Source organism: Ambystoma mexicanum, chromosome 3p, assembly GCF_040938575.1.
Source record: "Ambystoma mexicanum isolate Mex_15411 chromosome 3p, UKY_AmexF1_1, whole genome shotgun sequence".
NCBI classification, from domain to species: Eukaryota; Metazoa; Chordata; class Amphibia; order Caudata; family Ambystomatidae; genus Ambystoma; species Ambystoma mexicanum.
In genome coordinates, this window is record NC_090925.1 from 908214503 (window position 1) to 908242139 (window position 27637).

Here is a 27637-nt window from a genome sequence, read left to right on the forward strand (position 1 = left end):
AAGGTGAAATGATAATGAGGTATTATATAGCACTTACGCTTAAGAGCTTTATACAGAACAAATGCACATACAATATCACCCATCCTGTGTTGGTACTCATCTATAGGATGAAAGGCTGAGTTGGCCTTGCCAGGGTTCCAACCTGCAACCTGAAGATCACACACACATCACAGAGGTAGGCGCTCAACCTTCTGAGCCATCTTTCCCACTGTAGTAAAATGAGCAATTACATGTCTGAATGTTCTCAAAGCCAGAAAGCAAATCACACTCTGTAGTGGATACCAATAAACTGGTAACTGAAATTTAACAGCAGGCGAGTTCATCTGCAGGTCTGGTGCAAAGTTGGCCACATGTCAAGCCTGTGTGGATCTGTTTTTCAGGCTTCAGAGGTTGGCAAAATACATACCATTGGGCAGGTTCATAACTATGTATTAAAGAATTTAAAGTAATGCAGGGAAAGCAGTGCACACACATGGCATCCCAGACTCTGGGCACTCATTACCTCATACATGCAAACAACATCCTGAACAGCATGCCAGGGAGATAGGAAATATAGACACATTAGAATAAAGCATTTATTGTGGCACACTTAAATCAAGGGCCAGTTGATGTGCTATGGTCAATCATTTCTACAATGTACCCAAGCTTTTAGACACAAGGATTTTGTCAAGTGGATGAGAACAGCAAGATGGAATATCTTGTGATGATCGGAACAGACAACAGCAGAACATGCTATAACTGCAACCTGCGAAAAGCAAAATACATATAGTTTTTGTCTGCATTGTGATTTTTGAGGTGTTTAAGAACAGACTAAATCAGTGACTCAGCCCCTGATGTGTGCCTAAAATATAACTTTAATGAGTCTAACAATGATTGTATAGAATGCCAGAAAGACTATTTGTTATTCCTATTCTCACTGTTCAAAGTGTTACACTTGTTGAACCCCCTATTCTTTTTAAGAAATATATATATATATATATATATATATATATATATATTTTTTTTTAGGGGTAGCAAGGGAGACCTCGGGGGTCGCACTTGCAACCCCCAAATGACCTCCCTGGGACGAGTAGGATTGGTTCCTTGATAATCTGTTAAATTCACACCATTTACTGGTACTGGGACATATACAGATGCTCCCTTGATAATCTCTGTTAAATTCACTGGTCACATGTACTGGGTGTATGATTGGGTCCCTGGTAATCTTTGTTAATCTTCCAACATTCACGGATACTGGGACGAGTACGATTGGTTCCTTGGTAATCTACATTCAAATCATGCAACTTCCCCCACCCAGGTCTCCTACCATTCCCATTACCAGTTATTTGGAATAGGCATCACTGGTTCTTCCCGCTGGGTCAGGTTTGCCCATCCGACATAACCCAAGTGGACTTCTTTCTGCCGTCTTCCTTATGCTGCTCCACAGAGCCATTCCTGGTATGGCCTCTGCATTTTTCATGCCACCGCCTCTAGGCCTTCCTCAGATGTTCGGTTTGGCCCTTTGCTTTCCGAATCCTTTTCTCTCTCCTCAGACTGGGCTGCCCGCTCGCAAACAGGCAGTTGTTTGCCAACTGCTTCCTGAGCTTGGATTCAAATCTCCCAGGCTCCGGGTAGAAGATCCTTATCTCATGGTTTTTATGAGGATTTGTTGGGCCCTCCCAGGCGTATTTCCATAGTCCTTTGTCTTTTTCCATGGTGTAGAAGCCCAGAGGAGCCCGGAAAACTTAGAAAAGAAAACTGCAGCATTTATAAATACAACGTTGTATTTTTCTGTGGTGGCTTCAGCTTTGAGTCCCCGGTCGGGGGATCCCAGGAGACTCAAAGCGAAAGCTGATGCAGTCATAAATACAAGGCGTTTGTATTTATAAATGCTGCAGTTTTCTTTTCTAAGTTCCCCAGAGGAGCCCGGAAAACTTAGAAAAGAAAACCGCAGCATTTATGTTTGCAGTGGCTTCAGCTCCGAGTCTCGGAGACTCAAAGCTGAAGCCACTGCAAACACAAATATAATTTACATTTTTAGTGCTAAAAGAAATAAGCACTTAGCCGCATGCAGCCTTCCTGGCTGCATTCTATGCTCTCCGGTAATAATGAAGCAAAAGCCACCCGTGGTAACTTTTGTTTATTACAGCTGGCTGGCTTTTGCTTCATTGATGCAGGAGGGCAGAGCTTAACAAAAGCACAGGAGTCGCATCCATTTCACAAAACGGATGCCTCCTAGTGCTTGAAATGTGTGACTCTGAGCCTCATTTGCTCAAAAGTTTCCATAGGAACTTTCTTTAAAAATATTTTTTATATATATTTTTAATCATGGCCCATCTTTCAAGCCAATAACATTTTAGAGTGAACTATCCCTTTAAACATATTGTGACTGGCATTAAATTAGTAGTGCATAGGGCTCTAAACATTGCCAGTAAGGTATAAAAGACATTTTCCAACATGCATAGTACAGAACGACAATCCAGCTGTGACAGGTGACACTTTAATAGTAATTTTATATCATTACTGCATTCTTTTCTCTAAATGTAAATACATATTGTATTTATAAATAACACTAATTAAGCTAAACAGAAATGCAATACTTTGGGCAAGCCCACACCCATAATACACTTTGTAGTTGCCAATGATCATATGGCTGCAGTCACTTGGACTCAAGTAAAAGTAAGTTAAAAACAAAGCCTAAGAGTAGAATAGGGTGAAACTCGTCATATGGAGTCACATCTGACGCCCCCTTGCAAAATGTTCCTTTTGTCCATCTCCTCTTTGGTCATTGGCTCCCTGGTATGTCACCCTCCCCTGGCCAGTTGTCCCTTGGCAGATCTGGTCCATCGCCGCTCAGGTCCTTGCCAAGTTCCCGACAAAACCGAATGCTAGCAAAATGCTTCAATTTTCTGTGTTCTGTTTCAACCTTAAGTGCACCTCGAAAGCCCTCAATTCCCATGGGTGCATGATGGGTCCATGAAATCATATTTGGCACTGATTGGTGAAAGAAATTGTAACAATAAGCATGTTAAAATCATTCCATTTACCCTTCTAGTCTATAAAACATCTCAACACACAATTCCTCCATTGAAACAACACAGGTTACATAATGGAACGTACACCACCAGAAGATACACAAACCTTCCCTAAACGCCAAACTAACCCACCACAGATACACCAACACACCTATCCACACTCCTTAAGCACTGCTCTGATAGACAATCACCATAAAAACTCAAGAGCGCACATTAACCACTGCTTCACACAGCTCAAAAAATATCTAAAACGTACACCCTATAGAGATCTACGTACATCAATATCGTAACAAAGCATTTGTGTCCTGCTCCCCTGTTACTACTTAGTCCCCTACCCTACCTCTTTCAGATCCTGTAGCTCATAGAAATAAGTGGAAAAGGCATCTTTATAAGAATAGCATCACAGGGCACACAAAAACGTTTCACTCATTCGCCTTTGGAGCTGTCAGAGGACATGGCAACCACTGTTGCCCAACACCATTCTGGAGGGGCCAATATGGCAAAGAATGGAGTTTACCAGGACATCTAAGACTGCCAGCCCCAGAAACCCTTGCAGGGGAAAGTGGGATATTTTTAAAGCATAATCAGCTGTCGAGCCCCTGTTCAGGGCAGCAGGTTATGCCTTTGTACCCAGACACAGAAAGTATGTATTTAGCTGCCCCGTTGAGAGGAGCAGCGCTCGACAAACACTTCCTGCGAGTCTTGCATTCCTTGTTGTTTACTAGTGCCTTCTGCTCTTCTTTTGATCCTGCTTTTGCTACTTTCCTTGGACTCGCTGCCCTTCTGCTCTCACGGAAACCGGGCCTTGACAATGATGGTGTCTGGACTAGACCCTGCTTCTCTCCCAGCCACCCACTGCAGCATCCTCTTTACTTCAAGGGGGCCTTGCATTCTTTGATGGATGTTTTCTGCATCCTTGTGCCGTACAGGACGGTTGTACCCTGAAGTATTCGATCAAGGCCCGCCTGCTGGACACTCCCCAAGACCACTCCCGTTTCCCGTTTACATGCTCCGATTACCAACTGTACTCTGCGAACTCCTCAGCCTGTAACCAGGGCACAGCTCTGGATGGGCCAAGCAACTTCAGTGACTGGCAGCAGGGAACAAAATGAATTTTGGTTCTGCTGCAGTCCTTCAGTTATACACAAAATCTCTGGTGCATTGAACGGTGCATGTCAAAAAAATGTGATGTTGGACTGAGGGAGGGCCAATGCAACAATAATGCAAACCTATGTGACTGCATTGGGGGGGGGGGCACTAACCGAGGACCAAGGGCACACCATTTGTCCCTAAAATGATTAAACCTGTCCCATTGTTACAATGTCATTTTGTCATATATTGTGAACGTAATCCCTTATAAGGACTCCAATGTGTGCTTTTAAATGAGTGACATTAAAGTATTTCCCCAGGATCACACACTTTGGCTAAACAGTATGGTTTACTTTCAAAATACACAAATTGCAGCAATATGTACTTTCTTGCAGAAACATGTTAAGCTAAACGAATATCTCTGTAGCTTTATTTTTTCATTGCCTGAAAGGTAATACAGTCCTAGAATGCAAAATAATGCAAGCCTGAAACATCACCTATTCAACAGCATTGTATTTCACCACTTTCAGACATGCACTGAAATCGCGTTATTAAATTAGGAATTGAGATTTGTCACAAACTTCCAGCTCAATGTTATTTATGGATTTTATTAAGAGTATTTGTCTAGCTGCATAAAGCAAACTTTTTTTTATATTTCCAGCTAGTAGACATTATGCATAGCTCTCAACTCACACGCTTTTGAATCAGTTATTTCACCCTGCTAGCTCCTTTCAGGTCCATTCACTTTAATGGACGCTCACATGGCCAAAATGAAAGCTGCTGTTTTCACTGACCATGGGATCTAAAAGGGTTGCGAGGTATGCCTTATGGGTATAACACATCTCTAAAAGAGGGCTTTATTTTGTTACTCATTTTGAAGCGGACACAGATTTTCTAGATAGTTGGTGCTGTCCATATCACCGATGAGCTAGGTACTGCTGCCATTAAATGGTGTGCGTCTGTCTCTCAGGTCGTGAATTGGGAAATGGGCATTAATCGCTAGTCTAAGCTTGAAGTAAAGCTATGCACGGGCTTAAGACAAAACAAACAACAAAAAAATCCAGCGGTATAGCACTGCAATGATTCTGCCTTCCAGCTTGTTAATCTAGTAGTATAGGCTAGCCTATATGAGGCCTGCAACTCAACGCGACGTTGTTAAATCACGAGACCATGCGTTTGATGGAACGTGACACACAAGTCACATAAGACCTGGTTGTTTGGTACTTTCCTCGAATAGGAACAAGTCACTACCTGGCAGAGATGGCAAGAAAGAATACAAAAATCAAACTAGGATGCTAGGCCTAGAAGATGGATAGAGGAGGGAAATAGGTGCACAGAAAACTCAAAGGGATGGTGTAGCCAGGGAAGATCACACAAGGAACAGGCTGTTTTCAAGGGTGGAGATCACAGGGTGGTCACGCAGTGAACGGACTGGAGAGAAGCCAAGTGGAGGATAGTGATCCAAAGGAGGATTGAAGATATTGTGGAACAGCTAGTGTGTTTGATAGTGAAAGACGTGAGAGTAAAGGACCAGGGGCATGTGAACAGCCAAGGAAGATCACAGAGCGGTTAAGAAAGAGCATACCTTCGAGCAGTCGACATATAAGGAATAGAACAGTGAAGCGACTGTAGCAGTACACAGCGGCTTGGCGGAGCTCTGGAAGCAAGGAGCCAAAGGTATAAAAAAACACCAGAAAACCTAAACATTTACTTGTGTGATGTAGGTAGAAAAGAATAGCTAGCATTTTGGAAGAGGGCTTGAGGTCTGCTCTTGGGGAAAGCTTTGACGCAGCTCAAGTGATTCTTTGCGGACCGTGACACCTGGGGCTGAATGGGGAATGCTTGACCACAGTAGGACAACGAAGTGTTCCAGGGAACCTTAACCAAAGAGACAAAGGGTTCAGAAGACCTCGTACTGTGATTAGAAACTCCTGGAAAACTCAATTTAAAAAAAGAGGACCATTACAGAAAGAACAGTAGAAAAGCTGTTCAGTCCAATAATTCAACTGAGGGCAGCTAAAATAAAAAGGCTTTAATCTACCTGTGCACCTAATGTGCAAAGACGTGTAGTTGCATATAGAAAGACCCGAGAAAAACTGACTGAGATCTATGCCAGGATAGACCTGAAGAAAGCCAAGCAACCACAGAAGCAGGATCGGAAGTGGGTGTGGCCTTGGAAAAACAGAGAATGTCACTCGCTTAACAGAGATACCTGAGGATGCCTAGGGGAATTTAGTGACTTTGGACTGCACCTGAACTTAACCAATCTGGGACCTATCCAAACTGGGACCGATCCAAGACTATAAAGTGAGACCAAAAAATAAAAGTTCTGAAAGAGCGGAGACCTCTCGTGCGCACTCCTAGTGTACGTATAAGACCCTACAATATTAGTGGTGTGCCTTCGGGGCCCTAAAATGATGTGTTTCATAAAAGGTCCAGAAGGTTGTTGGGCATCTTGTGTACAAGCGCGGCACAAATAAAATATCAATGTGTAAGAGTCCTGAGGGGACCATTGACAGCAACTCGACAAAGTCAAACATAGATCATCATCCGAGTCCTAAGAAAATCTTGCTAGTGGTTAAAAAGGTCCAGGAAAACGGTGGGTGCCGACATGACCCAAGGATAAAGATGTAGGCACATTCACGGATTGTTCCAGTAATCCCATAGTTGGCAAGTGTCTGGACCATCACCCAACTATAATCTGAGAACTGTGAATTGACCAAGAGACCCATAACCACCTATAAGAACATGTTTTTTTTTTCCTGGAAATGGCCTGGCATGGGCAGTAATTGCCCGAATGTTTGCAGATTGTCTCCAAAGTATCCTTGGTGAGGGAGGAATAAGCAAAGAACAGGTCTAATATCCCACACCAAGTGGTAATAACGAGTGTGGTTAGAGTAAGGGCAAGATAAAATATTGAAAAAAACCCCAAAACAATATAATCAGTAGCACCAATAGAAGAGCAATGATTCGGGTAAGATGCTATGGATTCCTGTCCTCATGGAGTCCCACCTTCCTTTTTCTGACAGCTAAGTGGTCAGCTGTAAATTATCAAAAGGCATCAAAGTGGGCTGAACCTTGATATAGACAACAAAGTACAGGAAGGTGAGGCCCAAGAATTCCCACCACTCCCGTCCCAAGCCTTCTCTGCACCAGAGTCAAGAGCAGTAGGAAACATGCCCATCCTTCCCAAGTCAAAAGGGAAGATCTTCCTGGAATCATTCTGGAGTCATCCAGTGACTCCATCCTAGAGTCATCCGTTGCTAGTTCAGAGAGACCATCCGAAACCATCCTTTGTGTGTATAGGCCAAAATATTTAAATGAGGACTCTAGAGTAATCACAGAAACTACTCCAGGAGGAGTTCTGATTACTTCCAGTGATGATCTCATATTACTTCAGGATGACAACTTCAGGATGGGTGGGGGATTACTAAAGGATGGTTCCATGACAGCTTAAGGATGGGCTTGGAATTGCGGATGATTACGGCAGACAACTTCATCATGTTTCCAAAAGATTTAGGAAAAGGGTTTATGATTACCCCCCCCCCCATGATTTATCCCTTGGGTGGTATTACTATAGGGCAGTGGTCTTCAAACTTTTTTGCCCCCCCCACCAATGCTTGGGCAGCCCCACCTCCCCCCGCCCCAAAATGCCAAATGGACAGTACGTACAAATAGCTATGAACTTCCTCTGGCCCTTCTGTGGCCACATCTCCTCCCTCCTTCTCTGCCCTTCACCTGTTCTCCCCAGACCAAGTTACTAGAAAAGTCTGATCTATGAATGTCTCATCAAAACGGGTTCTCCCCTGTGCCTCTAAAACCATCAATGACCACATTGACACCCTGGCTCCTGCTTTGGCTGACTTCTGCAACCAATCCTTCACCACTGGAGTCTTCCCTTCCACCCCTGAAGCACTCCCTTGTGCACCCTCTTAAGAAACCCTGAGCTGACCCCTCCTGCCCAGCTAACTACCACCCAATCGCCATCACTCCTTTCCTGGGCAAACTCCCTGAAAAGCCGGCCATCTCCCAGCTTAATCTTCACACTAAATCTGTTGGTTGTCTCCATGACCATCAGTCTGGCTTCAGAGCTGCCAGAAGCAAGGAAACTGCTCTCCTGAACATCCGTGAAGACCTGCTATCCGACCTTAATTCCAATACCCAATGTCCTCATTTTACGATCCGTTTTCTGCCTTTGCCACAGTCAACCATGCCATCCTGCTAAATTGTCTCTTTGACAACCTGGGTATCACTGATCAGGCCCTGGCCTGGCTGACCCTTTTCCTCGCTGATCGACCCTCCAAGGTCAAACTTGGGTCCTTCCTTTCCTCCATTTCTACCTGTGGTGTTCCCCAGGGGTCTAACCTCTCTCCCTGGATGTTCAACCAATACCTGGCACTCCTTGCCCATCGCATTGCCGCTCCCTGCCCCACCTTTCAGTGCTATGCGGATGGCACTCTGCTCATTTTCAGGCTCCCTTCTGCCACCTCTTCTCCTTCTCTCATCTCCGACTCTCTGCCATCCAGGAGTGGTGTGCCGCCAATGATCTGTTCCTTAATGCCAGAAAAATTGAGATTCTCCTCATTGGCACACCTGCTCCCTCCTTTCCTGTCGCTCTCTGGCCGGCCTCTCTTGGCCCTCTTCCTGTTGCCACCTTTGTGGCTAAAAACCTCAGGGGCATCTACGACTCGAAGCTCTCCTTCTCTCCTCACAGCTCTGACGTCTCTAAGAAGTCACACTATCAGCTGCACCTCCTCAGAGCCATTCTTCCTTTTCTCTCCTTCCCCCAGAAGGTCACTGTCTCCAGAGCTCAGCTTCTCTCCAGGCTGGACTACTGCAAAGGCCTCTTTCTAAATCTTCCTGCTTCTACTTTCCGCCCTTTGCAACTCATCCAGAACATGACTGCAAGACTTGTCCTTAGCCTCAAGCCCAGGTATCGTATTTCTCCAGGACTTAAATCTCTGCACTGGCTCCAAGTGGCTGCAAGGATGAAGCTCAAACCCTCTGCATTGTACACAAGGCCTGCTGGGGCCTCAATACCTTCATCTCTCTTCCTAAATATCTTCCTTCTCGAGCTCTTTGCCCCTTCACCTCCAACTCCCTCAGGGTCAGTCGCTTCTCCAAGCAACGAGTTGGTGGTAGATCTCTATCTTCAGCTGGGGCCTCCCTCTGAACAGCCTCCCTGCCTCCCAGAAACTTGAGGAGAACCATCCCTGGTTCCGGAAGCACCTCAAGACCTCCCCCTTTGCTTCTGCTTTCTCTCCGATGAACCTCTGACAAAGTGCACTGTCACCAGGCTACCCTCTGATCTCGGGCCCAGGTCACCTCCCCCGCCATTTGCACACCTGCACTGCCTCCCGGGCAACCCCTGCACTATCATATTGCGCACAGTCACCACACCCTACTCCCGGTATAGTCCCTGGGCTCACCACCTGCTCCCATCACAGTTACTGTGCTCCCTCATCCCACTCCCATCACAGACCCTCACAGACCCTCACCCACCACTATCCCAGTGCTCCGGCACAACCTGCTCCCACTGCAGTCCCTGGGCTCCACCCACCACATTCCCAACACAGTCAGAGGGCCAGTGTGAGCTGGTGAATTTTTTGCAGAGGGGCATATTTCCCACAAAAATGCCATAGCAACCGAGCGCAGTGAGGGAGCCCAAACCAATCAAGCGGGATTCAGCCTCCCCGTGAATTTATCTTACATAATGGGTTAAAATGTTACATTTCAGAGCGGACCTTTAAAAAAATAAAATGGGTAAAAGGCCAGTTTGTCAGAAGGAGAGCCTTTGTTGTACAACCCTCCTTCCCGCCCCCCCTTTACCCCCAACTCGCCAAAATCAGCTCAACGGACCAAAACACGCACACACACACAGCAATCACTCCATTATTCATACAAGCACCCATCACCATACACTCATTCATAACACAAGCATCCATACACATTTAAATAAAACATAAATGAACATACACTTACCTTCTGCCGCGGCCTGCCGTGGGTGCTGAAATGCTCCATGTTGCTCTGTCCATATGTGCAAGACGGCGCAGGAGCTCTCCCTTACACTTACAGATATGCAGTGCCGCAGCCAGCATTTCCAATGAGCTATGCAAAGCTGGCGAAGCAAAACACCCCAAGCCTTGCATGGCTGAGGGAGCATGTGCGGCTGGAAAACTGAACTGTCAAAGGGAAACAGTGTTTCCATTTGAGAGTTCAGCCAGCCCAGGAGCACCCCCTAAACTGGAAAAAGCAACTGAGGGAGTGCTCAGTGTTTTACTGGGCTGGCTCCTCGTATCCACCATAATGGGTGTGGGGGCCACTGGGTGGATACCCCCGCGGCCATTATAGATGAGCTCCCAGGCTCGTACTGGCCTGTAGGACAACATCCGTACCAAAAATGCTAGTGTAGACCAGTCAAAACGGGCCACTGTTCTGGCTGATGTGGGCCAGATTGATGAGTTAGTTCAATATGCAGCTAGTAGTTTTGACCATTGTTGCTGAATAAATATTCTTCAAATCTCGCAATTTGCTCGCATTTGAACTAAAATCACCCCCTTGGGTAACAGTCTGTGACTAATGAAGGAACATCCATTTGCAACTGCAGGCTGCTTTTTCATTGGTGCCTGGGACAGTTTTATGGTCCAGTCCGACCATGTGAGCCACGCCTGCCCATTTCCTCCAATCTAAAATTGGAATCAATTTTTTTTTTAACATTTCATGCTGGGGTCTTGCACCCTGCCCCTGGGATCGGCTGAGCTTCCCAGGGGTGGCTCGGGGGGGGGGGCAGTTTGAAGACCTCTGCTATAGGGTGATACTCAGGTATAGTTCACTGGAAAACCTCAAAGGACATTGCAGCCACCATTCCAACTGTCTTCTATGCTAGAGCACTCAAATGGCATGAACAGTTTGACAATTTAGTATACAAAACTACAAACCCATCCCCAAAATGTCACGAACCAACCTGTAAACTCCCTCATTTCAGTTCTCACATCTAGCTAAAACAGCATCATACCCAATAAACTCCCACAATTACAAATCACTGCACTAAAATACACACTTTCAGGGACGTAAACAGAATCTGTTAAAGGTCTACCTGCATGACAAGCTGCTGACAGTCACTTCACCCAATATCACTATGAGCAGCTAACAATTAGTTCACACCCAACAAAACACTTGCTGGCCCCACCAGAAATAGACATATTCACAAGTTGACACCAACCTACAAATTCACCAGATCAACTATAGTTCTACACAGAAGAGCACTTGCAACTTCAGTTTCACACATCAGCATGTGAGCTACAATGACGTAATTAAGTAGTAGCAGGGGCGGACGTAGCAACCAAACTCTGTTGTGGGGATGTTACAATTCCATTGTTTTTAAAGATATGACTGATTGAGCAGGTGTGTGGGAATGTGTAGGTGTCACTTCACTGTATAAACAGGCATGACCATCATACTGTAACAAGGACACACTGTTGAGAAAATGTGACGATATACTTTTGTAGCAGACAATTGACTGTTACATGATAGTCCAATATTTTGTAGTTGTTGTGCAGCCACATCTTTGGGAACTGCAACATTACACAGAGACATCTGCCAATTTACTGCTATGTCTTTCAATTGTCCAGGTGAAGTAACAGAGGCAGGAATGAAGAACACTAGCCATCCATGCCAACAGACTTTTGTGACCATAACATAAAAGCCATGACTAAGTTTGGGAATAGTCTGTTTCCACCCACATCTGCTTTTACAATATCATTCTCAGTTTTCTTTTGTTTTTTTTCACTGCATCTTCTTGTAGTTCACGCAACACTCTTAGCGCTTCCCAGATTCCACCAGTAGCTGATTTTTCTCCTCTGCCTTTCTTTTTAAAGCCTGAAGCAGACCCTCTGCATCACCATAGGTTTTAATTATTTCATCAAATGTTTTCTGTGTCTTAATACACTGTTTCTTGGCTGCAGGTATAACAAAGGCAAGTTAGTACTTCAAAATGTGACTATATAACAGACTTTTTGCTCGAGCTGCACACTGGGGTAAGGAGCACAAGCCTATCCATCTCCTTGGTTTCATTTTTGCACTCCTTGGCGCTTTCCCTCCCTCCCTCCCTCCCGCTAACTCAGTCTAGCTGCACACATACAACATACAAAGACCTGGACTACGGTCCCTGAGGGAGTTTAACCCATAGCGATTTATGATCATAATCAATTGTAAAAGGCGCTTTACAAATAAAATAAGAGAAATCTTCTAGACCATCTATACTTTACAGAGTTACTCTAGAAAAATATGATGCTGTAAAAGAATGGTGGGCATTGTGTAGCAATCTGTATGTGTGAAAAAAAGGAATGCCTCCACGTAGAGACATCAGATGTACCCTCCCCCTCAACCAATAATGGACAAAAAAAAAATACATTACTTACCTGCTGGATGGGAAAGCACTACTGCTTTGAAATCCCTTTCTTCACACATTTCTCTTCTACTTCATCAAGACCATCTATAAGCCATTTACAAGTAACTTCACCAGGACTTGCCCAGGCTGCTCAAAGAGAGAGACAGAAAGAGAGAAAGAGAGAGACAGAGAGAGAGAGACAGAGAGAGAGACAGAGAGAGAGAGACAGAGAGAGAGAGACAGAGAGAGAGAGAAAGAGAGAGACAGAAAGAGAGAGACAGAAAGAGAGAGACAGAAAGAGAGAGACAGAAAGAGAGAGACAGAAAGAGAGAGACAGAAAGAGAGAGACAGAAAGAGAGAGACAGGGTGGGAGTACATTTAGTATGCACCAAGTATTTGTGAAACTTGGGCTTGCTATGGATGTTCCTGTCTGATGTGTCCCTATTTGTGAGTGAAGCTTGAAACTTCCTCCAAGACTTCTCACCCATTGTGGCTTCAACTAGTTACATCTGCTCGCTAATAAAAGTAGAGGTGGGTGTTCTGGAGAGGCAATACGTTCTTAACTGCAGAGCTCTGGTACCTACAATGCTGCAGAATCGTTTTGTGTGTGTCCTTTAAAAGAGAAGCACCTGTTTCAGTTTCTTAAATGTAAATATCAACGTTAGAGAGTCCCAGCTTGCAGACAGCAGCATGTACAGGAAATCATAGGGACCGGAAATAGGAGGGTATGCAGGGAGAAAACCATGACCAAAGTGATCTTTACCGGGGGACAAAGTAAATATTACACCTTGGCCGGCAGGTATTTGCTAATATGAGCCAGGCACTATCCTCCAAAAGTGTTACCCCATAAGCATTGCTACTATGCCAAAAATTATGCAATACACCTGGACGAGTGCAGCGCCGATGAGCAGTGAAAACCCCTGCAAAAAGGTAAACCAAGCTTGGGGTAAATTTTGCTGAGGCATGGTTTCTCCCTACAGCCGGATACACATGATCGCTTATTACTTAGCTAGTAGGTGCCCCTACGTGAGGAAGGCATGGCCCTATGCATGTGGCACATTGTGGTGGCATTGAAGCAGCAACAGCGCTAAAGCCAGAGAGGGGCAGACAGTAAGAGTATTTATCCCCTACTTGGAGACGGTTTGAAAGCGATCAGACTGATCAGTAGAACAGTCATTGTGTGGAACGAACTAGAAAGGGGAATGGAAGGATAAAAAGGTTTGAAGACCACCAAGGGAATAAAGTGACCTCCCAATTTCAAATAGCAAAGCAATTATGAGCACTCCTTCACCCCCAGGTCAGAAAACTCCTGCTACTGCGCCAGTCCTCTGTTACACAAAGTTGCTGAAAAATCCGGAAAAAGCAAGAGAATAGCTACAAGCTATACCACATCAAACGAGAACAAACTGGTCCCATCACTAGAGACAAAAACAAAAAAGAATTTAAGCCCAGATCAAACAATGATCAAAAAAGATATTTTCAAATTGACAGTGATCACAACTAGCCCTAGCAAGCATTCAATAAATAAGTTATCAAGTTTACAGGCAATCTGCTGAGGTCCAATATCGGCAACCCTTTTCTGTGCGCAGAAACACAACAGCAAATCTGATTTTGAGCTTTTGTAAAGTAAAGCTCAAAGCACCATGTGGCAACAGAAGCAGGAAGGCAGGAATCAAAGAGCGCAATCAGGGAATTTGAACCATTCCCGGTCTGAGACTACACCTAGCAGTGTGTGCAGCACATGCCGTACCTCACAGCGGCTCAAAACAGTCTGCTAAAAACTTCAAAACTTAGCCAGCCTTCATGCCAGCCAAACAAAACTGTGCCCTTTGGCACCCAGATTGAGAAATACGCAATATTGAAGATGCTGCAAAAGTCCCACAGGCTTCCTACATGCCACACAACAATCCTCACACAAGGGAAATCTATGCCAGTGGGAAACTGTGCACCGGCATGCAGCTGTCGGGGCAACATATTGAAAATTACAAGTATAACACCACTGTGCCCTTTATATACAATAGACAAATTCTCACCGGGACTATGCGACATGCAATGTTCTTAATCAGACAACCAAGTCAAATCTTGAGTATTGCGGGCCCATGTGACTCTTTCCTTCACAGTAAAGTACTGCAATGATTTCGCTCATACCCACTGAAGGTGCTGTCATGTGTACGAGTTGTATATGCACTGTACCGTACACATAGCAACATTGCACACAAGGGCACCTCAAGCATGTGGATAATGGACCACTTTCTAAAGTAAAAAAGCTACCAGGGATTTTGCAAAGGTTTGTTTAGTACATTAAGCTTCCACCATTCAAGCGCCCACGTGCACTGTCCCTTAGGGAACAGGAATGGTCTAAGTGCTCTTCCAAACTAGTAATCAAAATATATATTAACTTATAACAGTGACATCAAGATAACTAAATGCTTTCTTGATAACAAACTAGTCACTCTAAAGCAGTAGTCTTCAAACTTTTTTAACCCTGGGCACCCCCTAAGACAAATTTGCCTGACTTGGGGCCCCCTATACACATGGACTCCAACATTTTGTTTGGTTTCAAGCTGTTATTGTGCGCTGGTGTGGAATGGTGCCCAAAATGGAGATGTGGGTGCCAAAACGATTCTTTCAAAATCATTGCTTGCAACAACTCAAATTAGAGGACATTTGTAAACACAGCATTCAGATTTTTTTGCTACAATACAGAGGACTTGACTAAAAGTAGTGCTGGATATTTATTTCCCACAAAAGAAAACAGCCAATATTGCGGTCCTACAGTAACGCTTCACATGCAACTGATCTATTTGTTTATTTTTTTTTTTTAAACTTCTCTTTTTATTGGCATTTTAAATTTTACAAACAAACAAACCAGGAAAAAGAACAGTGGAACCCCCACCCGCCCCACCCCTGGATTCCCCCCCCCCCCCCTTCCCGGTGTCCAGTTCAGAGTGCTCATCTTGGGAGACTCATGGAGATGCCTCCGTCTCCCATGTCACAGAGTTGTTGCGATGCATAACCACGACATCAGTTGGCTGGCTTCTGCCATTCCCCAGGTCCTAGGGTCCCAGGTTTGGCTGACCTGCAAGAAAGAGTCAATCCCGTCGTCGCCAGGGTCGGGGGCCTTTCGGTGGGTTCAGTGCACGTCCCATCCCCAGGATTTCTGGACACCCGACCAGTCCGTGAGGAATGAGCTAGTATTGTTTACCATGGCTGTCAATTTGTCCATCAAAAACATTTTTTTGACCTTTTTCAGCCAGTCCTCCTTCGAGGGAGCCTCCGGACTTTTCCATTTTTGGGCCAAAGCCACTCTTCCAGCCCTTAACATAGTTTCCTACATCCTAAGGTATCGGTGCACCTCTGTGTCCTCTGGGGGGAGGCCCAACAGCATTGTCAGGGGATTAAGTGGTATACGGACCTCAGTCACTTCCTCCATCCAGTCCCTCACTTGCTCCCAATATGTTTGAACCTTCAAACAGTGCCACCACATGTGGCTTCTGGTCCCAGTCTCCCCACACCCTCTCGGCCACCTTGACGACACTCCCGGGAACATTTTGGACAATTTTGCGGGGTCTCTGTGCCATCCCTGCAGTATCTTAAAGTTATGTTCCATGTCAGCGGTGAAAAGATTTCCGTGAAATGCAATTTTAAATATCCTGGCCCAATCATCCTCAGAGATTTCGGCACCTGACAGGCCTTCCCAGAACAAGCGAAAACTCCTCCTGCCTTGAAGGTTGTACGTGTTTAGGACCCTGTACAAATTTGAGGCCGCCAAATTGAGGAGCTTCTCAAACAGGGTCAACTGTCTTCGCAGATTGGTACCCCATGATGGGTCACAGAGGATGCCCTTCAGGCGGAGGCATTCGAAGATCGATATCGAGTCACGACCCAGTGCCTCCCTGAGCTCCTCATAAGGTAAGAATTCACCGTCCCTGAACATCTGCCCCGCACATTCCATCCCCTTGTCTGACCAGATCTGGGAGTGCCTGAACCCTCTTCCTCCCAGGTTGATGGGGTGTCCCCAGAGAGATGACATTGGAGACGGCCATGTGGTGAGGTGAGCGGTCTGAGGGCCTTCCTTCCAAATGTCCCATAGGGCTCCCAGGGTCGGGTGAGCCCGTAAGCGCCTTGGGATTTCCCTGCGAGGGGTCCACAGGAGGTCACGGACTTTGTGGGGATGGGCATCCATATCCTCCAGATAGGACCAGTACATTCTCAGCCCCTCCTTCATGTGCTCCAGAAGGACACGCAGTTGGGCAGCACAGAAGTAGAGATGAAAGTCTGGCAGCCCAAATCCCCCCCTCCTCCCTAGGTAGGGTCAGGACGGCCCTTCCAGTTCTCGGGGTCTTGCCTTGCCATACAAAGTCACGGACCCCCGATTGTATGTCTTTGAAGTTCTGTGCCGGGACCCTGGTCGGGAGTGCTGTGAATAAGTACAGGAGTCGTGGCAGGACATTCATTTTGACGGCCGTCATTCGGCCATACTACGAGAGGATCATTTTACCCCATCTCCTCAAGTCTGCAGTAATCTCCGTCATCAAGGGACCATAGTTGGCGGAGCCCAGATTCGACATATCTCTGGTGAGAACCCCGAAGTACCGTATAGCGACCTTCTCCACCTTGATCCCGTGGAACCTATTCAGGGGGTCGAGCACCGGGTCTATTATTCGCATTGGGAGCAGGACTGATTTTGCAGTGTTTTTTTTAAGGCCCGAGAATCGACCAAATGCTGACACCAGGGCCAGGAGGGAGGGGGGGGGGGGGCGGGGGGAGAACCCGGATCCACTAGGTAGGCCAAAATGTCATCCGCAAACAGGGAAAGATTGAACTCCCCTTCTTATTCCCCTAATGCCCAGGTGCGCTCTGACCGCAATTGCCAGGGCCTCCATGGTGAGGACATAGATCAGGGGGGAGAGTGGACACCCCTGCCTTGTCCCTCGGGAGAGGGGGAATGAGCCAGACAATGTCCCGTTTACCTGGAACCTCGCTGTGGGGGCTCTATAGAGTGCAGTTACCCATCTCATGATGTGGGTCCCAAAGCCCATTCTTTGAAGGAGAAGCTCCATATAACGCCACTCGACCCGGTCGAAGGCCTTCTCCGAGTCCAGTGAGAGGACACAAGCATCAAGTTCCGATGTTTGGGCAAAGTGGAGCAGGTCTAGGGTCTTGCGAATGTTATCCGAGCCCTGCCTCCCGCTTATGAAGCCCACCTGGTGCCCGTGGATTAACTTCGGCATTATGCCTTCCAGCCTTTTCCCCACCACCTTGGCCAGGATCTTCACATCAACATTTAACAATGATATGGGCCGATAGGAGGAGCATTCCGAAGGGTCCTTCCCCTCCTTGGGCAGGACTGCTATCACGGCTCCCATCATAGACTCGGGGAGTATGCCCCCGTCCAGCACTTCGTTAAAGACCCGCACAAAGTATGGGATCAAGGAGGACCGGAACTTTTTGTAAAAGAAAACTGAAGCCATCCTCCCCGGGGGAGGTTCCTACCCTCATCCCAGAGATCACCTTGTCCACCTCATCCTCAGTGACCAGGCCCTCTATCCCTTCTGCCATTTCCCCTGAGAGGGATGGAATCTGTATTGAATCAAGAAAGGTTTCTATCTGTCCATCATATTCTGAGGAGTAGAGAGCTGTGTAGTATTGGCGGAAAGCCTCACCGATATGGGGGGAGTCGTTGCCAAGGAGCCCCTGAGCGTCCCTCACCTCCCTCACCCTTCTATTCCTCTGGACCTCCCTCAACTTCCAGGCTAGGATCCGGTCCGCCCTGTCCCCCTTCTCATAGTATTTTTGTTTAGTTAGTTGGAGGCACCTTTCTGTTTTATGTAGGAGCAGATCTTTAAGCTGTAGCCTGCAGTCTTCGAGGGCGGCCACCCGGTCACCATCTAATGGGCGCCCCGGAGAGCTCGCCGGTTGGAGGCGGGATATCCTATCTCTAAGAGCCTTCTCCTGTATCTCCCTCTCCCTTTTCTTCTGGGCCCCCAGTTTTATGAGGACCCCTCGCAGGGTAGCCTTGAAGGCGTCCCAGAGCGTGTGAGTGGCGACCTCCCCGTTGTCGTTTAGGTCAAAGAACTCTGTTATGGAGTCCAAGACCTCCTGAGAGAGGGCCCCATCCTTTAACAGAGCGTTGTTGCACTTCCAACGCCCTCTGCGTTCCCTGCACCACCCCAACGCAATTGTAACTTTAACCAAATAATGGTCTGACCAGGGTACAGGGTCTATTCTGTAGCCTGACACATATGGACTGAGTGTCTCCTCTACCAGGACGTAGTCTATTCGGGAGAAGGAGTTGTGTATGGCTGAATAATAGGTGAAGGAAGGGATTCCCCCTCTGGGAAGAGGAATTGTGTCAGTTAGGCCCAGTTCCTAGTTTACCCTCTGGAAAGATTGTGCCATGGCTTCTTCTGCAGTTCTGGGAGTAAGGGGGTCTACCCTTTTCCTATCCATAGTCGGGTCAAGGACCATGTTGAAGTCTCCCCCTACCACTAGCGGGCCTTGCACGAATAGTCTGATCCTATCTCTCACAGTTTCCCAAAATAGGGCCTGTCCTTCATTGGGGCCATACACTACAGCCAGAGTGAGGGGGGAGCCCCGTAGGGTGCCCCTGACCAACAGGTATCTTCCCTCCGGGTCTTTTAGGATATCTTCCTTCTCAAACCCTGCATCACTAGCTACCAAGATGGCCACCCCTCTCTTTTTGGTCCTATGGGACGCATGAAAGACCTCCTCGATCCCCCCCCCCCCCTGCAACCTGGGCTCCTTTCCCCTTGCCCAGTGTGTTTCCTGCACAAACAAAAGGTCCAGTTTAGCCCTCCTAAACTCCCTGCAGATCAGGGACCTCTTCGATGGGGTATTCAAGCCCCGGACATTCAGGGTGCCCACCCCCAGGGCCGGCAGACCATCAGCCATTGTCTATGAATTCTATTCTAACGGATGGCTGCCTCGCAACAATTCTCCTCTCTAGCTCCCCATAAATTGTCTTATGGACACTCCCGACATGTTTCCCCAACTGACCCCCAAACCCCTTCCTTAACAAACAATCCCCAACTTGTTTCCGTCCCCCCACCCCCTGCACCTGCGTCCAGCCAGATAGTTCAGCCATCACTGGCACTTTGGCCGGACCACCAGCCTGCCCCTCTCGGCCAGGCGATCGTTAACAAGCACATTATCATGAGCCCCCTCAATCCCCTCCCCGATTTTACCCACCCAACTTGCTTTGCGTGGGGATTCTAGTTTCCTCCTCTTCTCCTTTCTTTTGCCGGACTTCTCACCCTCAAGTAAACCCGTGTCCTCTGGGGAACTCCAGAGGCCGCGTTCACACGGGGACTGCCCAGCTACTGCCCCTCAGAGTCGTTCTGCTGCCCCTCTTTCACTGGGGAGGGTGTATTTATTCTCCTGAATTTCCTCGCTCCTGACTTTTTCCGTCTTTCTCTCGGTGGGCCCGGGCCTCCAGCTCCGACCGGCCCCCGTGGCTCCCGACGGGGCGCTGGATCAGAGACATAGTCCTGGATAGCCCCCTCAATATCTTCCTCCGAGATCAATCTCGTTCTCTGGCCCAGGTACTCGAATGTTAGGGAGAAGGGGAAGCCCCATCTGTATCGCACTCCCTTCTCCTTCAGCAACTGCTTGAGGGGGCGGCACATCCTCCGTTTGGCCAGGGTGTATGCTGAGAGGTCCTGGAAAATGGAGATCTGGGAGTTGTTGTATGTGATCTCCTGGCGGCCTCCAACACCCGCGTCTTTTCCAGGTAGTAATGGAACCGCACCAGAATCGACCAGGGGCCCCCTGCTCGACCTCCCGCTCTATGTATTCGATCGAATATGAGTTCTGTAGTCATCTCTTCTTCAAAGAGGAGGGCAATTATGTTACACACCACACGGGTCAGCTCCCTCTCCGTCTCCCCCTCCGTCTCCCCAAAGATCCTGAGGTTGTTTCTCCGCTCCCTGTTCTCGAAGTCGTCCACCTGTCTTGACCTCTCCTCCTCCCTTTTTTCCAGGGCAGCTAGCCTCATGTTTACCTCTACTTCCAGGGTGGCCGCTGAAGATTGGTTGGATTCGACCTGAAGGAGTCTGTCCTCAACTTTATCGACCCGGTGGTCCATTTTTTCAAACTTTTGGGCAATGTCCGCCCGCATATCTCGGATCTCTTGCAATATGGAGGCGAAGCCCCGCTCCATTGCGGCTGTGGAGGGTGCAGGAGGTTCCAGATGGGCCATTCCCTCACCGTGGGGTGGTTCTGTAACGGGGGGGGTGGGGGAGGGGGTCCGGGTCTCGGTACTGATATTTTTGCAGGTTCTGCTGCCAGTCCATTAGGTTGACCCCCCGGCACCTCGATTTTATTTTTAGAAAGTTGATTTCCCTCTAGTGTGGGGGAGGGGTGCTATTGCCTCCGCGGGGTAGTATGCGGTTTTCTTTTCGTTGGGGGTCTCTCCTGGCAAGGTATACCCTCCTCACCCCTTCCAAGCAGTCTTTCTGGTCCTTGATTGATGCCCCCCAGGCGGGCACTCGCCCCACCAGCCTCGGGCGGGGGCCTCACACCCAGGGTGGCCACCGCAATACCTCCGGTACACCTCGATTGTATTTTTGCAAACCGATATTTCCCCTCTGGAATGGGTGAGGGGTGCTTTTGCCTCTGCAGGGTGGTGTGATGATGTTATTTCGTCGGGGGCCTCTCCTGGGGGGTTACACCTTCCCCCACCCCTCCTGGGTGTTCTAGTTGCTCCTTGAGAGTTGCCCCCGGGCGGGCACACGCCCCGCCTGCCCACAGCGGGGGCCACACACCCGGGGGGGGGCGATAGCGGGTCCTGCAGTGCCCTTTAGGAGCCCACTGGAGTGGGGGGAGGGGCGCTTTGTGCGACCACGAGGCGGCGGGTCGCAGCCCTCAATGGAACGGCGTGGGCCTCTGGTGTCCTGCCTGCGGCCCGCGCAGGGTCCCCGCTGGCGGTGAAGGGGGCTTCAAACCGGGCCCGGCCGCGGCCCCCCTCCGTGTCTCGTACCTGTTAGGCCGCGGCTCCCCGAGCGGCCTCGCGGCTTCCCTCGGCGCTCCTGTTGTGGCGGGGGGGGGCCACTCCGGGGGCCGCTCCAGGCGGGAGTCCCCTCACCCTGGGGCATCCCGGCGGCTTGCGCCTCCTGAAGGGGGAGGTGAAGGCCAGCGCCGACGGGTCCGCTCGCTCCTCCCCAGGCTCCCCACAGGGCTGTGCTCACAGCCTCCTGTGACGGTCCCGCTGCAGCCGCCGCGCCCGTGGAACTCCGTCGTCCGACGGTCTCCAGGCCCCGTTGTTTCGCTCCGCGGGGGCGGTCGCTGCTCCAGTTGACCCGCTTGCGCTCCGTGGGAGGGTTTCGGGGGGGGGGGCTCAGACCCCGTACCGACCCGACCTTAGGAGGAGCTCGCAAATCAGGCTGCCATTGCCTGTGCGCCCCCTGGTGGCCTCCTATTTGTTTCTTAAGTACCACAACTTTGAGATTACCATCAATGCAGTGACTTGCAAATTGGACAGTGGCATTTTGGAGAACTAGTGTGAAAGGTGAGCCCGTCCCTTTGACCAACATTTAATCCTTAGGGCTGCAAGTGCTGAGAATCAAATCTCGCAAAGGTACGAGGTGCTGAAAGGACCATGAAGGACAACATTGATTCGCTAGCTCCAGTCTTGGCAGACATCTGCAACCTCTCCTTCCCCACTTCTCTCAAGCATTGCCCCTTGTGCACTCTCTGCTCAAAGAAACACTCTGCCGACCCTACTATTCTGGCAAACTATCACCAGATCTCCAGCACTACTTTCATGGGCAAACTCCTGGAGAAGTTGGCTATCTCTGAACTTACCCTCCACACTGAATCTCATGGCTGTCTCCATGACCATCAGTCTGGCTTTAGAGCATCCAGAGGCACGGAAACTGCTCTTCTGAAAACATGTGAGGACCTGCTCTCAAACCACTCTCCCTCTGTTCTCAATCGCTTTTACCTCTCCTCTGCCTTCGATACGGTAAACCACAACATCCTAATCTCTTGTCTCTGTGATACCCCGGGCATCACTGATCTGGCCCTGGCATGGCATGGCTAGCATCCTTTCTCTCAGACTGTACTTTCCAGGTAGAACTTGGGTCCTTTCGCTCCACCATCACTCTCTCAACTTGTGGTGTCCCCCACGGATCCAATCTATCCCCCCGGTTGTTCAATGCCTACATGGCACATTTGGCCCATATGATCTCTGCCTTCACCGCCAACTTTCAGTGTTATGCAAATGACACACAACTCTTCGACTCTACTCCTTCTCTTTTCACATCTCGGACATGTCCCAAAAGTCCAACTACCACATGTATCTCCCTCAGAGGTATTCTACCTTTTCTCACCTTCCCCCAGAGGCTCAGTGTCTCCCAAGCCCTGGTTCTCTCCAGACTGGACTACTGCAACAGTCTCTTTCTCAATCTTCCTACCGCATTGCTCCAACCTCTTCCATATAACCAGAACAGAACCGCAAGACTTCTCCTTGGCCTCAAGCCCAGGGACTGCAACTCTCTGGCGCCGAAATCCCTCCATTGGCTCCCCGTGGCTGCAAGGATCAAGTTCTGCATAGTCCACAAGGCTTTCTGGGGCCGGGGCCCTTACTATCCACAACATTCGTTTCCTAAATGTTCTCCTTCCAGAGCCCTACGCTCAGCCTCCTCCAACTCTCTGCGGGTAAAACTGTTTTTCCAAACAGATTTATCCTCTGCAGGTGCCTCGCTTTGGAACAGCCTACCTGTCTCTGTCTTGAGCCAGACCTCCGCAAATTCTGGAAACTCCTCAAGACCTTCCTCTTATCCTCCTCTTTCTCTCTCCCTCTTTTACTCCCCCCCGCACCCTCTCCCCCAACTCCCCCCCCCTTCATTCTCTTCCCCAATCTGCTCAGTTCAGCAACAGGTCGCCTGGTGCACCTCCAGAGCCACACAGGTCCCAGGCTCCCCCACTAGTCCTGCACTTGACTCTGCACTGCCTTGCACTACTGCACTTGGAATACGTTATACGTTCCATGAGAGTGGCAACCACTCTGCACTTAACACAGGCCCCTGTTGGACTGGGAGCATTCGTCCCCCTCCCCTTCCCTCGCACGTCCTGGTCTGAGAACTTACACAACCTTGAATTTACTAGGCTTAGCATGTTTGTCTGACCTGTGTCTACCCTCCCTAGCTTGGTTGTGCCTAATATGCATAGGCGCACGGATTACCAACCTTTTTGTCTTTGTATGTCCTTCTCCCTCACCCGGACCCCTCTGTCCGCCCCCCCTCTTTGTCATGCACTTCTACCAGTTGAAATGACCCTGGCCTAGTATGCTAGTTACTGTTGTATATCATTCAGAATGTTCAAGGCCCAAGAATGACAACATCTCCTTCTCCCCTTCCCGCCTTGAAGCACTTGTGTATAAGCACTTTACAAAAGGTAATGGCACATTGACTGCACATTTGGATAAGCTTGGAAACTCTGCAGACACATTTTGCCAAACTCCAAACACATGTTTTTGAATTGGCTCTCCGGTAGGCGGTCACTTTGATGCTCCATTCGTTCCTCCTGGAGGTGTATTGGAAAGTGGGCCACTACGCCTGCTAGGAAAGGCTAAACCACCCAGTAAGTGATGTTACAATTGTCCTCTGGAAAGTACTTTGAGACTGGTTCTGAGAGGTTTCCCATTAGTTCAGCAACACATAAAAGATCATACTCCGTCTCCTCAAGAGCATCTGCAAATATGGAAACGCACCGGTAACACCAACATCAAGCCTCCTCCAAATCTCCAGCTTTCTCTTGAATGCCAATATGTTTGCATTCATAGCAAATTATGTGTTTTCTGTGCCTTGCAGGGAAAGTTTTAGAAAATGTTGTTTTTCAAAGATGTCGCCATGGTAAGCTAACAGTACCAGCCAGCATGAATCACACAAAGGATCTTTCGTCTGGCCTAACCCCAGCAGAAAGTGTTCACTTCGTTCCAGAGTTCATAAATGTGAAGAACGACCCAACCTCTTTGTGAAACAAAGCACCAGGTTCAGCTCCCATTTCTGCACATAATGTGGCAAATACACAGGCTCTTGTGGGTGCATCTTAATAAAATGTACAATCTTACAACAGAAGTCAAGACCTCTGCAATTTCATTCCCCATGTTGAGCAGAGGCATAGCTTCCGGGGGTGTATCATGCAGTGTCCACAATATATGTGGAGCTACTGCCAACACTTTTGCTTTTAACCCAGCTCTAGCACCACACATACTTCCCCACCTGCTCCTTCACTCGTTAATCAGGGGGAAGTTTAATTCCCCCAAACCTCCCATGTCACTACCCACCACACCCTTACTGCATCAACACATGCATCCTGCCCACAAATACCCACATTGACACATACACTCACATAGTCCAAAACTCACCTCTGCCTCCTGCGACAACTCCGCTGGGGCTCACAGATCCAGTCATGCCCCTGCGCACACTCATATGCAGCAGGGGTTGAACAAGTATGACATTCAATTGGGAGAGGCAGCTTTGTGCAGTCACTGACCCCCCCCCCCCACAAAATCTGTACAGTGAAAAAGATCTTTTCACTTAGTACCAACAATCCATCTCAAAAAGGAGCCTGAATCTGTGAAAAATTGCAAACCCCCACTTTAGTGCATGTCACTTGTTTTTAGAAACCATTTGAGTTTTTAAAAATGTCAAATCCCAACAAAAAAATAAAAAAATATTCAAAAAAGGATTTTAAACGGCAAACGCCACATGCAAAGATTTAAAACGAACCATTTGAAAAGGTTGGGGGGGGGGGGGGGGGGGAAACAACTATGCAAAAAGAAATGGCCCAGAAATACTGGTTTGATTAAAAAATAAAAATAAACACATTGATACAAGTCTCAGAACACTCCCTGTTCAGATTGTGAAGTCCTAGCTCAAATTCTTTTTTGAAGCGTGGTCCTGTACTATGCCACAGAACCACACCTGCACATTGCATAGGGCCGATATAAACCCTGAGCACTTCTACTCAACCAGTGGCACATGGGGAAAAGAAATCCTTACCTGCCTGCGTGACTGGGTCAAGTCCTTCATTGGATTTTTCTTGCTGGGACACATGTGGTTAGGTTGATACACCGACACTTGGTGCGATGTTGCTGCAATGAAACCTAACAGTCAAGGATATGCGAGTCTGGTTGAGATTTCAAAATTAAGATTATGAGCAGGGATCTCATAATGAGCGGATCTCCTTAAATTCTGGAAATTCCTCAAGACTTTCTTCTTCTTCTCCTCTTCCTGCCCTCTCCCTCTACCCTGCTAAACCAGTTCTGTTTTCCCCCCCTTTCCTTCCTCTTCCTTACAGCACGCTGCCTGGCCGTTGGGTGTACCTCAGTCTCACTGGTCTTTTGCACTTGCCTCAGGGCCCTACACCTCAACCAAACTTGAGAAAAGGACCCTAGAGAGTGGCTCTCTCTGCACTTACCGCAGTCTCAAACGACCAGGAGCACTTGATTCCCCAACTCCCCCACCCCCCGTGACCCTCTATACACTCGCTCGATCTGTAGATACCCCGCCTTAAGATCGTATGCATGTTCTCCCTTGTCTTCACCCCTTAATTGCACTGTTAAAACTGCAGAATCGCTGCTAGGCCTATTTGCTATTAAATGTATTTTTTACTGACTTACTCTGCCTGTGCAGACTTATCGCCTCCGAATTTCAAGGGCTCTGAGCGACTTTGTTTCCCCCACCTTATTCCCACCTTCATGGAGTGCTTTGAAAAACGTGCCTGTCTATATAAACAAATAGGGGCTAAAACCTAAGCAGGACAAAACACTGGAAAACCAGGAGAAAGTACACAGTGCACTGCAAATACAACTCCCACATGAGACATGAACTTTCAAGTAGCGCCCCAAACCGGACATGAGAAAGGAACAGCCTCAAAAAAAGCTTTGAAATCCCCGATTGCGAGTCCTAACTATATCGTTAAAATTGCCCCACCTTCACCCACAAAAAAGGCATCCTTACACCTTCGGCAAGTCCTGCTACATATTTCAGGATTTTTTATGGTGCCACTGCTGCTGGGGACTCTGCTGTCCTAGATGGAATGATGGAGCCAATTTGGGTTCCTGCAATTGAAAAAGTACAATAAAAAAAAAAGTTATATAGACGTACCAGATTGACCATACCAATATTAGCGCACTACACTCTGCCAGTCGGCGCACATCCTCCCTGCACACAAAAGGGACCTAGGGTGCAGAGTCCCAACAGGAAATCTCCAAAGTTCCCTATAAGCCAGTCCACCCCAGCTCGCAGCGAGAACAGAGCAATCAGCAGTCAGCGCACATACCTGCAAACGTGACTTACACTCCATTACAGAGACAAAAAAGGAGAGCATCAGCTCATTATCTTTTACTTATTCTATTGCACTTCGGCGTGCATCTGAAGTGCTAGGAAGTGTTGGCTGTTGGGCTGTTGTCCCTGGAGGTTTCTGCTGTGGTTTTGCGATTTGGAGCCCCAGTCCGCTGTGGACTTTGCCTTTCTGCTAAGAAGAAAAAAATAAATAAATTTAAAAAAAAAGTTATTGGACCTTTACATCGCTTTTTTTGGTTATTGTTTGGTCTGCGGGTCTTGCTGCGTACGTGCTCTCAACGCAGCTTCCCTAATCTGCTTCTCTCTGTCCCCCAGCTCCTCCTTGAAGGCCGCTCCCGCCCCCTCAGCCCAGCCAGTCCCTACATAGCACCGGTGCACGCGCATCCGAAGTGCTGGGAAGTGTTGGCTGTTGGGCTGGCAGGGGCAGGGGTTTAGGCCACGCTGGACTTGAATTATTTTGTGCCTCCAGGTGTATCCTAGGCACTATTGCACCTTGAATAAGCCCAGTGAATTGGTGAGATTTGTTGACACTTTTTCTGTAAGCGCCAGGTGCTATTCACTTGGTCTACCGTAAGTGCCTTGTTTTTGTAACAGCATTTTGGTCGTGCTTTTTATTGACTATATTACGAGCTAAGAGCTTTCTTCTTTTGTCCTTTAACTGTGTTTAATTGCTCATTCTGGTTGTGCTGAGGTTCAAAGACATCAGTTGTTGAGATGTCTCGTGTTGCATACTCATCTGGTATGCCCAATCCAACGAGCAAAACAGTGAATGAAAATAATATGAGTGAGTCTCTGGCTACCAACTCTTTGGC

At 48.1% G+C, this 27637-nt stretch overlaps 1 long non-coding RNA gene across 4 annotated transcripts in view; it reads right to left on the minus strand.

The window, feature by feature from the left end:
• Positions 1–2463: 2463 nt before the first annotated feature.
• Positions 2464–27637, minus strand: part of LOC138581091 (uncharacterized) — a 33667-nt gene continuing 8493 nt past the window's right edge. Inside the window, exons 2-5 of one of the 4 annotated variants that reach the window (XR_011304428.1) lie at positions 26869–26997; positions 26481–26581; positions 25521–25612; positions 2464–12061 (exon numbers count right to left, since the gene is read on the minus strand). This is a non-coding gene — a long non-coding RNA (uncharacterized lncRNA). Of the gene's footprint in view, positions 12062–25520; positions 25613–26480; positions 26998–27637 lie in introns of all 4 variants that reach the window. The other 3 variants (XR_011304427.1, XR_011304426.1, XR_011304429.1) reach the window with 3 other exon arrangements.